Below are 11,918 nucleotides of genomic sequence, written 5' to 3' on the forward strand. Positions count from 1 at the left end.
GCGAGAGCAAAATGTCCAGTGAGACAGTTTCATCTTACAAATCGTGATTTTTTTTTTTCTTACTAGTGTCGGTAGTTATATAATTCAGGATTCCTACTAAACTTCCAGGATTTTCGAATCCTGCCATGCAAGATGAAATATGCATTTTCGTTCATCAAATGTGCTCGCCAACAGACACTGCAACAGTCACAAGTCTCGCGATGCACGAGATTCACAATGACCGACACGAAATAAAAATCAACTCAAATCCGATAATAATAATAATGGTTTGTTTGTTTGTTTGTGCGGTATTTTTTTAAGTAAGCCGATCTTGTTATGGAGGCTTTTCTTTTTTATTGAAACTGATATTTCAGGACTTTTCCAGAATTATGAGTTGAAAACTGCCATTTTTTCAGGGTTTCCAGTACTGAATATTTTGAACTAACCACGTTTTAATACATGCGAAGGTGCAGTAGAGAAAAAAACAAACAAATAAACATGAGCATTAATATTAACAAAATATAAAAAGTATTTCTATATTTTAACTTTGTGACGTCAGCTGTTGTTCCTGTGACGTTTGATTGCGATAACGAAAAAGGCCCAGCCAATCCTCTCTACGTCATGACAGTTTCTAGTAAGGCGGCGCTAGTTAAAATGATTGTCAAAATATGAACCAACCACAAAATTTTAGTGGTTTAATCAAGAGTCGTTGCCCATTCATTACGTCTTCTTGTGTATATTTTAACTCAATAAGAAATAAACGCCCCAGTTGAAATACGCGTCCTCTCTCAACATCATTTTGAAATCTTAGTCTAACAGTGATTATCCTTAGGCCCATCATACAATACAATACCATACAGATTCTGTATTTCTTTTATTTGTCTTTCCGTACGATGGCGCCAATATGCTTTACATAGGCCTTTAGAATTTTTAGCCAATGAGAGTCTTCCACCTACGACATCCCAGTCAGTCACTGTGCATAAGATGGCCCGCGCGCCATTCGGCGCACGTACTGTCTGGGCGCCAATGGGGGCACCATAAAATATGAGCGAGCACTTCTTTCTGGCTCTCAAGACCTTGACCGGTCACGTGACATTTCATTTTTTACAATACAGTATCCTTCGTGTTATAAAAGTGGGTTAGAGACTGAGCAACTTTTGAGATAACACCCAGCCAATAACAAACTGTCGATGCTCTATTTCTTTATAACATACTGTAAAGCTAATATAACCACATGATTCGGTCAATAAGAATTCAGGCCTGTCACTTAGGTTTTGTTTTTTTGTCCCCGAGTACAAGTGACGTCACATTAGAAACCCGCAATACACACACACACTTTCAACGCTTAAATCACGCATGCACAAGATAACCTAAATTATCATTTGTATGTCACTGCATTTTTGTACATATATGTTATGTTTAACACACTTAGGGTGAAAGATCTTGATGTTAATCAGCTTTCCTGGCATGTATTTAGGATGCTGACTCATCGGGATGCTACAAGGAAATTGATAAAGATGATCTTATAGAGATGAGACTTAAGGTTATAGATATAGCGTGTTTTAAATCCATTCCCTTCTAATAATAAACCATGCGTATCATTCGAACATATCCCAACACTGTATAATATTTAGTGCAACGGAATTTTCCTGGTTAATTATTTAGGACACCGGTATTTACCACATGCCGAGTCCAACAAAACCTTTCGTCTTACAGATTCGGTGGTTACATCGGCGAACATATGATCTAATGATAATTACAATTCACCTGAACAGTTGTTGTATACGAAAACTGGCTATGCCTGTCGTATTCCCAGCCGGTCTGATGAGCCCTGGTATTTGACGAAAGGCCTCGTCGGCATTGGTTGTGGCAAATGAAAACTGGTTGATATGTTTCGATATTTTTCTTCTCTGCTTTCTCTCATGGGTTCATATCATTAGTCACGCATGCTCACAATTTGTGTGTATCATTTAAAATAAATTCACTGCGCCTGTTCGTAAGTTAGTGGAGCATAATTAATAAACCTTGAAATTTATGTGTGCGCGCGCGCGCACTTTAGAATTTACACCAAACTATCAACAACACGCGCACCGAAACGAAAACAAGCATAATTTTTTTTTTCCCACGGTGGCACAACGGCTTGTCTGCGGACTTACTATGCTAGAAACCGAGTTTCGATACCAGTGGTGGGCAGAGCACAGATAGTCCATTGTGCAGCTTTGTACTTAACTACTAACAAACAAACCACGGTACGTACGGCGAGGCAACGTTGTAATAATTTAATTTATGAAAATATTAGGAAAGCTTAAATACATTAACTTCTTATTAAACCAAACGTTATCTTAAACACTTCATACAGTATAGATATTTCCCCCCTTAACTCTTCGCAGGGCAAGCGATGCTAGTAAATATAAACGTATTTCTGACTATATTTGAGTAATAATATTACTCTTAATAATATCATTAATAAATATTGTTTATGGCCACAACGGATATCGAAACCCGGATTTTAGCGGTATAAGGCCGCAGAGTTATCGCTGTGCCACGAGGGGGGAGGGCAGCATTAATACAACACACACCGAGCCTAAGCCTCCCGGTTGCTCAGCGGTAAGAGAATTTATAGCGCTAAAATTCGAGGTTAAATTTTCTCAGCGGTGGGCAGAAGATAGATAGCCCATTGTACAACTTTGCACTTAACAACAAATAAACCCCCAGCTTAACATTTAAAACTCCTGAAGACTACGCAGAATGTGCTTATGAAGTCGATTAGTTTATTAAAGTACGACGCACGTCGTATGACGAGCAACTAGAAAAAATAATATGCATCGATTGGTTATCTATTAAGCGTTTTTTTTTTGTGCATATTTTACTAGGAATACAATACTTTCTACTCTGGATATAAAACAAGATATATGTATACAAGGTTTGGGGAAAATATAGATTGTTTATCCATTACAGCTTAAGTTATGTATATAAGAAAACCCGACGTACGTGGTGTAGATCCAGCTGTATTTGTGGCAAGGCTACTAAGGTTACCTGCCGCCATCCCTAATTCTGAACTACTCATCAGAGGTAAGGCAATCCGTCAGTAGCACCCTATCAGTCACCATCCTTGCTAAAGGATTGACTGTCACTCTTATAATGCACTCACGGCTTAAAGTGCGTGGGGGGGGGGTATCGCACGGAATCGAAGCTAGCTCGCATCACAGCTCTGAAATCTAGAGCTTTAACACGCGTAGTTTTAACTGATCTCGATCTTCCTTCACTCTAACACGCGTAGTTTTAACTGATCTCGATCTTCCTTCACTCTAACACGCGTAGTTTTAACTGATCTCGATCTTCCTTCACTCTAACACGCGTAGTTTTAACTGATCTTGATCTTCCTTCACTCTAACACGCGTAGTTTTAACTGATCTCGATCTTCCTTCACTTTAACACGCGGAGTTTTAACTGATCTCGATCTTCCTTCACTTTAACACGTTGAGTTTTAACTGATCTAGATCTTTCTTCATCATTGCACTGTCCTGAAAATTGAGAGCTAATAGAAAGAGAAGTTCTGTATTTCGAACTGAAACACACGGTAGAGATTAAGATACAATCTTAGGTATATTATAAATAAATAAATATATACATATAATGTCTTTAGTTTTATAACTCTTCATCTTTTATTTTCCGATTGTCTTTCCAAATACTAAAGCTGACAAAACGAAAGTACTGATCAGCGCAGTATCTGCGACTCTGATTAGATTTAGTTGAATATGAGAAGAGTTGATCCTAATCGCGAACTGGGAATTCTGGGTAAAGAAACTTGCACATGAACGCAATATGAATGTCTAGAACAACTTCAATTATTTAATTCTCAATGGCATTTTAAACAAACGAATATACAAGCAATCCTCTTAATGCAAGTTAAAAGCAAACGGCTGAGGCTCACTGGTTCTGTTATAATTTATAAACGCAGATTCTTTTGTGATTTTATTTCTTTAATTATAGAATAATGGAAAGATAGGCGGCGTTAGTTGTACTGCTCCGACCATGTAAAACAATTTTCGAGCGCCGTTCTCGTCTGCCCGTAATTTGAAGGTGGTGTACAAGTCTAACGTCATATACATATAAACGCAACAATTTAGGGAAGTTTTATTAAAAATACTAAATTTGATACCTAATTAATTCCTCTGTTTCTTAACTTGTTTGTTGAAATATTCAATACAACATAAACAAATAAATTGAACACTGAATAATACAAAAAACCTTTTTTTTTGTAATGAGTTAAATATACACTAGACAAAAACAAAAAAAAGCCCGTATATAATAAATAAATACACAATCACTACAGTTTTTCAAATTATCATTTCATTCAAATTTGGCATTACGACTGTGCTTTACGCGTATAGTTCTCGACTGATAATACCTACATTTGACTTGTATACAGATAACAAAGTAATTATTTACTCTATACCCTGTAGCTCATAATATATATTTATTATGGCTGATTTTAAAATATATATATATATATATATATATATATATATATATATAATTTCTTATACTGAAGAATAATATTTTAGAATAAAACTAATTAACTACAAACAAAAACATCGTAATTTCTATTCTACACATTAACAAGCGTATAACAAACCTCGCTACACACGCTGATATTTGTAATTTTATTGAATGATATTTTTAAGCTGTAAGAGAGAAAAGAAGGCCTAGCAGTTTTATGATAAACTTTATGAAACCCATGTTATTTGATTTTAAATATCGATATACACACTCGGTTTGGAAGCCGAGAAAACGAACCTAACGCGCGTGCTCAGCTTATCCGCATTGCACAGCTTATAGCCGCTGTACACAATTTGTCGTAACGCTAATGAAAAGTTATTTTCTCCGTAAAAATAGACATTTTGTTAACCTTTTTTAGCTATATGGTTTTACTATTATGTACGAAAGCTATACAGTACAGTAATATTTATAATTTATGTCGGAATTTTTAATATGAAGCTCCGAAACTACCGACTTCACAAAGGGGCCCTTCAAGAGTCTGGATGACGTTATGAACGAGTAGAGGGCGCATGTAATATTTCCCGTTTTAAACGAAAAATATAAATATTTCCCAAACTGGCGGATTAAAATAACTTTAAATGATACATTAAGTTTTCATTTCTTAACAAATAATAATTTTAATTCTCATAAATCGACCGACACGACGGCAGTTTGGTACATAAGATCGAGCGCGCGCGCAAGAGGCTCCATGCGATGGCACGCGAAGAACTTACACAAAACATAAGTGTCGGCTAAGTTTTCGAAATAAAATGAAAAATAAAGATGTCAGCGATCTAATACACTTTATACGGAAACTAAAAGTTACGTTTGTGTACTGGGCACGTGCTTGATTACTTTTAAAAGTAATCTTTTACTTCTTTGTGCCGTACACGGACTTGATGATCGCAAAGCAGAACTTAAATTTGACAACAGACGAAACTAATTAATGAGAAAAGCTATCGACGAAAAGACAAGAATTACGAGCTATTAACATATATTCTTCTTCCAAACATTGGCTAGAATTCTAATTTAAAAAAAATAATTATACACACAATCAGAAAAAATTACACACAAATACTTTTATCTCCGGAGTGCTAACGACTGAAGTGTTCTAAACACACGTGACGCTTATTTAATTAGTTGGACAATTAAAAAAAATAGTTTCTCTGTACTAAAAGAATATTTTCAAGAGCTAAATATTTTCAATCTTGTTTTGAACGTCTGTAAGACGTCACCCCTGCCTGATATAGTGGAAATGTTGATTTGCGAAAACCCGAGTTCCGGCCGCTTCGATCGTAAGTACATAGAATGTTAATAACCCGTTAAGTTTTTAATGATAATAACTATAATGTATGTATGTGTAAAAATCATAACATGTTAGTATTACCAAATACACTTGACTGAATCGGTACGTTCACGACAAAACCAATTCAAGAAATAAAAGGAAGATAAATAAATAAATATATATATACATATATATTAACTCACCATCCGATGTTTTACTTACTTTAAGAATAATTAGATATGTTTATCCTGTATTGTGAAGGAAGACAAAGACTTATCTTCAGTACGCCTCAAACACGTCCATAATCTACCATATTTCGTTCAAGCCCAGCCTCATAATCGGGAGTCGAGCGGCAAATACTCGAGAACGAAAATGAAGAATACCAACTTTAAATACCGACAAAACCTACGTTGTCTCTCAAGTACAAGTCTTTTAAAACACTTGAAAGTTATTATGAAGGATTAGAGCATTTTAGAGCTTTCATATTTAAGTCAAGATCTAAATACTACATCCCTGAATATAGACTTCGTAGGTACACTTGTAGACAGCAAGGGTATGAGTGACCTTCACAAGGGCTGAGCTATAGACTAGACAGACTCCCCTACTTTATCTCTACAAGCCAGCGATTGTTCATTTAACAAATCTGACTTAGTTACGATGTGAGGCTGAGCCGTTTTGAAGACTTTCACTTAATAAATTATTAGAATTAGAGAATGGCTTACCAAAAATGAGAATCTCAGTAAGCTTGGCTACGAAATCTCAGATTGTCGTCACAGAGGAAAGTGGCAGGGCTCTTAGCAACTAGAGAACGTGGAAAACACTGCCTATGGACCAAGCGGGTGGGTGGTGCTTACTACGAACTGCGCGATTTAAATGGCCGAGTGTAAAGGATAGGGTCAATCTTTTCAAGATGGCGCCCAGCGACGGGATATTAAATGGAAAGACAACAAGGCACGACAGATTAAGAAGGCAGTAGTATTTAAGCATATACTTATACGAGCCCCAGAAATTATAACAATTATTCTAAAAAGTTTTTGAATGCTTAAAATTTATTTTCTGAACAGACATTTTAAAGCGTAGGAGCTTTATAAATATTAAAATAGTACGAAAGGGACATAAGAGCTAAAAAATGTATTTATACACCCAAATAAATAAACGCCCAGAATTTTGCCTCACAAAAATGGCATAAAGCTCATTCAGATACAAATAAATCTTAGAAAGGGCCGGAACCTCATTAGAAAACAGGTTAAATTATTAATTTTAAATTTTAAATCATCGGAAAAATATATAAATATTCCAATGAATAAAGTCATCTTTTTTTACAACACTCTGGAAAGTTGCCAAGTTTAAGTTTTTTTGGTCTCTCTCTGTCTGTCTCCAAGTCAAGCTTTTCTTCCAGACAGCCTCTGGCCAACGTGCAACAATTCAAACATGTGTATAACCCCTTCAAGCTTACAGAACCTTTTAAAGTGTGTTTATCCTGGCTGTAAAATACAATTTTTAAATTCGAACAGCTTCTAAATGATCTTCTAATTACATTTTTATAACAGAAGTATATGTAGGTAAAATGTATAGAATTTTCGCAGTCTGACTTGTAATAATGCACCAAAGATATGAAAAACGAGTTAAAATATTTCCAAATCTTATAGAAAATTGAACGAACAATAAGTTATGTATGTCTCCTAATATTCGGAAATATATGTGTTCGACATTCAGTATATGTTTGAGGTTAAATGAAATAAGCTATGCTGTATATGTTTCATTATACGTTAATACGCTGTAGTTCAAGAGTTTGGATGGGACATTTACTGAGTTATAGTTGTTAACACGCATTTTACATTGATACTGAACTTTGAAAACATTAAAGTAACCGTTTATATGACATTAAAGTTAACTGATTATATGGCATTAAAGTTAACCGATTATATGGCATTAAAGTTAACCGATTATATGACATTAAAGTAACCGATTATATGACATTAAAGTAACCGTTTATATGACATTAAAGTAACCGTTTATATGACATTAAAGTAACCGTTTATATAAACATTAAATTAACCGTTTATATGACATTAAAGTTAACTGATTATATGGCATTAAAGTAACCGTTTATATGACATTAAAGTTAACTGATTATATGACATTAAAGTAACCGTTTATTTCACATGTTTCACAGTCATAATCAAACCTGAATCAAATGTAAAGTATGCTCTATGTCTGTGTCACCATATTGAAAATATCATAGTTAGTTGATCCTCTCTTTTTTCTAATTAGTTTAATTACGTTACACATTAATCCTGTTCACTGTAATAACAATGACTTCAGCTATACTCCAATCGGTGTACAGATTTAATTATCTTATGCATAAACTGGACTGAATTAATGAAAGAAACGACTTAACTTGAACCACCATAAAACCAATTGTTGAACAAGTTACTGACGTATCAAATTTACCCGATCGTTATTTGAAGAAAAATGGAAATTATTGCAATCCCCAAACAATTGAAACAGGACATAAAAGACTTCAATAAAATAAGCTACTTCAGTTATAACACCATGGAGTTGACTGACAGTATGTGATCAACGGACTGAAAATATGAACGTAATAAAGACAACTGAATTAATTGAACGAAGAAGAACGCTTCAATTAGCCTACAAAGTAGTGAATTCATTCCTTATTTACTCAAATGATAAATACGTACACATTCTTTGTAGCAAGAGGATAAGCTCCCATCAATTCTTCTGGTAAGGTAACTAATGTTATAGTTTCTGTAAGTTATAGTTCTCGTTACGTGATATTGTGTTTGGATAAGTGTTATCACGCTTACGTGAGCATATCCTAAACACCGTATAAACGATCTAAAAATTTATAACCTATTTAACCTTCACTGGTGTTCTACTAAATTATATATCGTTTACAAGTAAGTCGTCAAGTGAACATGGCCCGATTTTCAAGAAAACCGCGCGTCTTTTAAGAAAATTGCATTGATGAGGTAGTTATCTAGTGAGTCTTGTCGCTATATCTATATTTGGAGATAGAATTATATAACAAAATTCGTTAGTACAATGTTAACGTATATATATATTTGAAGTCCATTTAATAAGGTTATCCTTGCTACATTCTTCTTTACTACAACGAATCCGTAAATTTACCTCTAAGAAAAATGTAACAATCAACGTAATGTCTGTATGAGCAATTTCATACTTTTGAAACAAGATTCTTGTATAGCATTTATTAACGTTTCACCATGTATATATATATTGTTACGCTACATATCCTACCGTTTCTGATAACCCATTAGCGTTTCACCATGTATATATTACTGTTACGCTACATATCCTAACTTGTCAGATAAACAATTAGCGTTTCACCATGTATATATTACTGTTACGCTACATATCCTAACTTGTCAGATAAACAATTAGCGTATTACTATGTTTATACTACTGTTACGCTACATATCCAAACTTTTCAGATAAACAATTAGCGTTTCACCATGTATATATTACTGTTACGCTACATATCCTAACTTGTCAGATAAACAATTAGCGTTTCACCATGTATATATTACTGTTACGCTACATATCCTAACTTGTCAGATAAACTGTTAGCGTGTTTCTATGTTTATATTACTGTTACGCTACATATCCTAACTTTTCAGATAACCCATTAGCGTTTCACCATGTATATATTACTGTTACGCTACATATCCTAACTTACCAGATAAACTGTTAGCGTGTTTCTATGTTTATATTACTGTTACGCTACATATCCTAACTTTTCAGATAACCCATTAGCGTTTCACCATGTATATATTACTGTTACGCTACATATCCTAACTTACCAGATAAACCACATTTTCCATGTAAATTGGTTTCTCTCTGAAGGGCATATTCTAAACATTATTGAACATCTGTGTTTTGAACCTTTGATTTAACGTTGTTACACCTGCCTGGTAGAAATCAGCATTCACCTTATTACGTTCTATTCGACGGTGTACCATAAAAGTTAACAACTATAAGTCTATTAAGATATTTCTAATGAGATATAATATTTGGGTTTCTGAGCAGAAAATGCCCATAAGCTTAATTTTTGCTTCTCTTGTATCATCGGTGTCTTGAATTTCTCTATCGTGTGTAGAACTTGTAAATATCTTCTGTTTTACCATCCGAATAGGCAGATAGTTACACGTGGGCGGCGTTTTAGAAAGAAGGATTTGTAAAGCAAGTTATTACGTAGGTATTTAAAAGTTTGCCCTGCTATTTCACGAAGAAAATTTTGAGATCCAAATTACAATACATCTTGTAATTACTTCAAAATCTTTAACTAAAAAACATCCATGTAATATAAAGAGATCTTCTGCAGTTCCCATAATATAACTTACACATGATGTGTTGATGACTCAAAGCGCTGTAACTTGTAACTACAGGACGCATATACGACTCTTCTTATGCGTATGATACGGTTTTAAAGAATTAATTTTAGTCTAAATTACAATGTTTCCAGCTGATGTAAGAGAGTTGTAAGTTTGAGAAATCATTTCTTTATCGGAGCTCAACTTAAAAACTGGACAGGGGTTTCTTAAGAACTTGTGTTACTTGCAAGGTGATAACTGTCGATAAACTGTTTTACAGACTAGTTATATTGATATACAGATCTTCTGAAATCATCATACTGTAACAAGCTACTGGTACTGAGGTACCTTGGAAACTGTATTTGTATCATAAACGCTTGAAATCAAAGAAGTGTAACACTCTAATGTTATAAAAGTATATTAAGAACTATTACTATTAGACGTTCTGAAATTATGTATGCGGTATAACAAGCTGGTGTTACAAAGGTAAGTTAAGAACTATGCTGATACAACAAACGTTCTGAAATCATGTGGGGTAACAAAATGGTGTTACAAAGGTAAGTTAAGAACTATGCTGATCTGATACAACAAACGTTCTGAAATCATGTGGTGTAACAAGCTGGTGTTACAAAGGTAAGTTAAGAACTATGCTGATAGAACAAACGTTCTGGAATCATGTGGTGTAACAAGCTGGTGTTACAAAGGTAAGTTAAGAACTATGCTGATAGAACAAACGTTCTGGAATCATGTGGTGTAACAAGCTGGTGTTACAAAGGTAAGTTAAGAACTATGCTGATAGAACAAACGTTCTGGAATCATGTGGTGTAACAAGCTGGTGTTACAAAGGTAAGTTAAGAACTATGCTGATACAACAAACGTTCTGAAATCATGTGGTGTAACAAAATGTGTTACAAAGGTAAGTTAAGAACTATGCTGATCTGATACAACAAACGTTCTGAAATCATGTGGTGTAACAAGCTGGTGTTACAAAGGTAAGTTAAGAACTATGCTGATAGAACAAACGTTCTGGAAATCATGTGGTGTAACAAGCTGGTGTTACAAAGGTAAGTTAAGAACTATGCTGATACAACAAACGTTTGAAATCATGTGGTGTAACAAGCTGGTGTTACAAAGGTAACTTAAGAACTGTGCTGATACAACAAACGTTCTGAAATCATATATGTGGTGTAACAAGCTGGTGTTACACGGGTAATAAAAAATATGCTAGTATTATAATTGTTGCGAAGTTATGGAGATCTGTAACAAAACTAATGTTACGCAGTACTGTACAGGTTATGAAATTAAAAACCAGGCTTAATATACCGACCAAGTTTCACATACTACACAAGTTAATGTTACTTAGGCAACGAGTGGTCCGACAACACAGTCATGTTGCGTTGGTAAATGACGTAACATGAAACACCTGTGTGTTACACAGTTCACGCTAGACGAGTTCTACTCAAGAAAAATAGCACATGAACTAATAACATAACACATCCCTGTGTTACACGGCAACGCGTTCGTCGTACAGTAAAACGATCTACCAGAGCTAAACCCAAATGTACACATCTCGGTAACGAGTTCGTCTATAATAGTGGACACCGCAAAGTTTCTAACATGCACGCGACCTGTAGCCACGGCAACATGATTAATAAGGTGTTCGGTTTGTTGTATATTAGTTTGTACACAAGATGTATTGAAATATATTATGGTTTGTGTTATCTGACTTCACGTAGTGTCCATCTTGTATTATATAT

At 34.6% G+C, this 11,918-nt stretch overlaps 1 long non-coding RNA gene across 1 annotated transcript in view; it reads right to left on the minus strand.

Moving 5' to 3' along the window:
* LOC111087872 overlaps positions 1–6,636 on the minus strand; it is a 79,231-nt gene extending 72,595 nt beyond the window's left edge. Inside the window, exon 1 of the long non-coding RNA XR_002612499.1 lies at positions 6,529–6,636. This is a non-coding gene — a long non-coding RNA (uncharacterized LOC111087872). The remainder of the gene's footprint in view (positions 1–6,528) is intronic.
* Positions 6,637–11,918: the final 5,282 nt, after the last annotated feature.

The sequence above is a fragment of the Limulus polyphemus genome, unplaced genomic scaffold, assembly GCF_000517525.1.
Source record: "Limulus polyphemus unplaced genomic scaffold, Limulus_polyphemus-2.1.2 Scaffold2780, whole genome shotgun sequence".
NCBI lineage: Eukaryota > Metazoa > Arthropoda > Merostomata > Xiphosura > Limulidae > Limulus > Limulus polyphemus.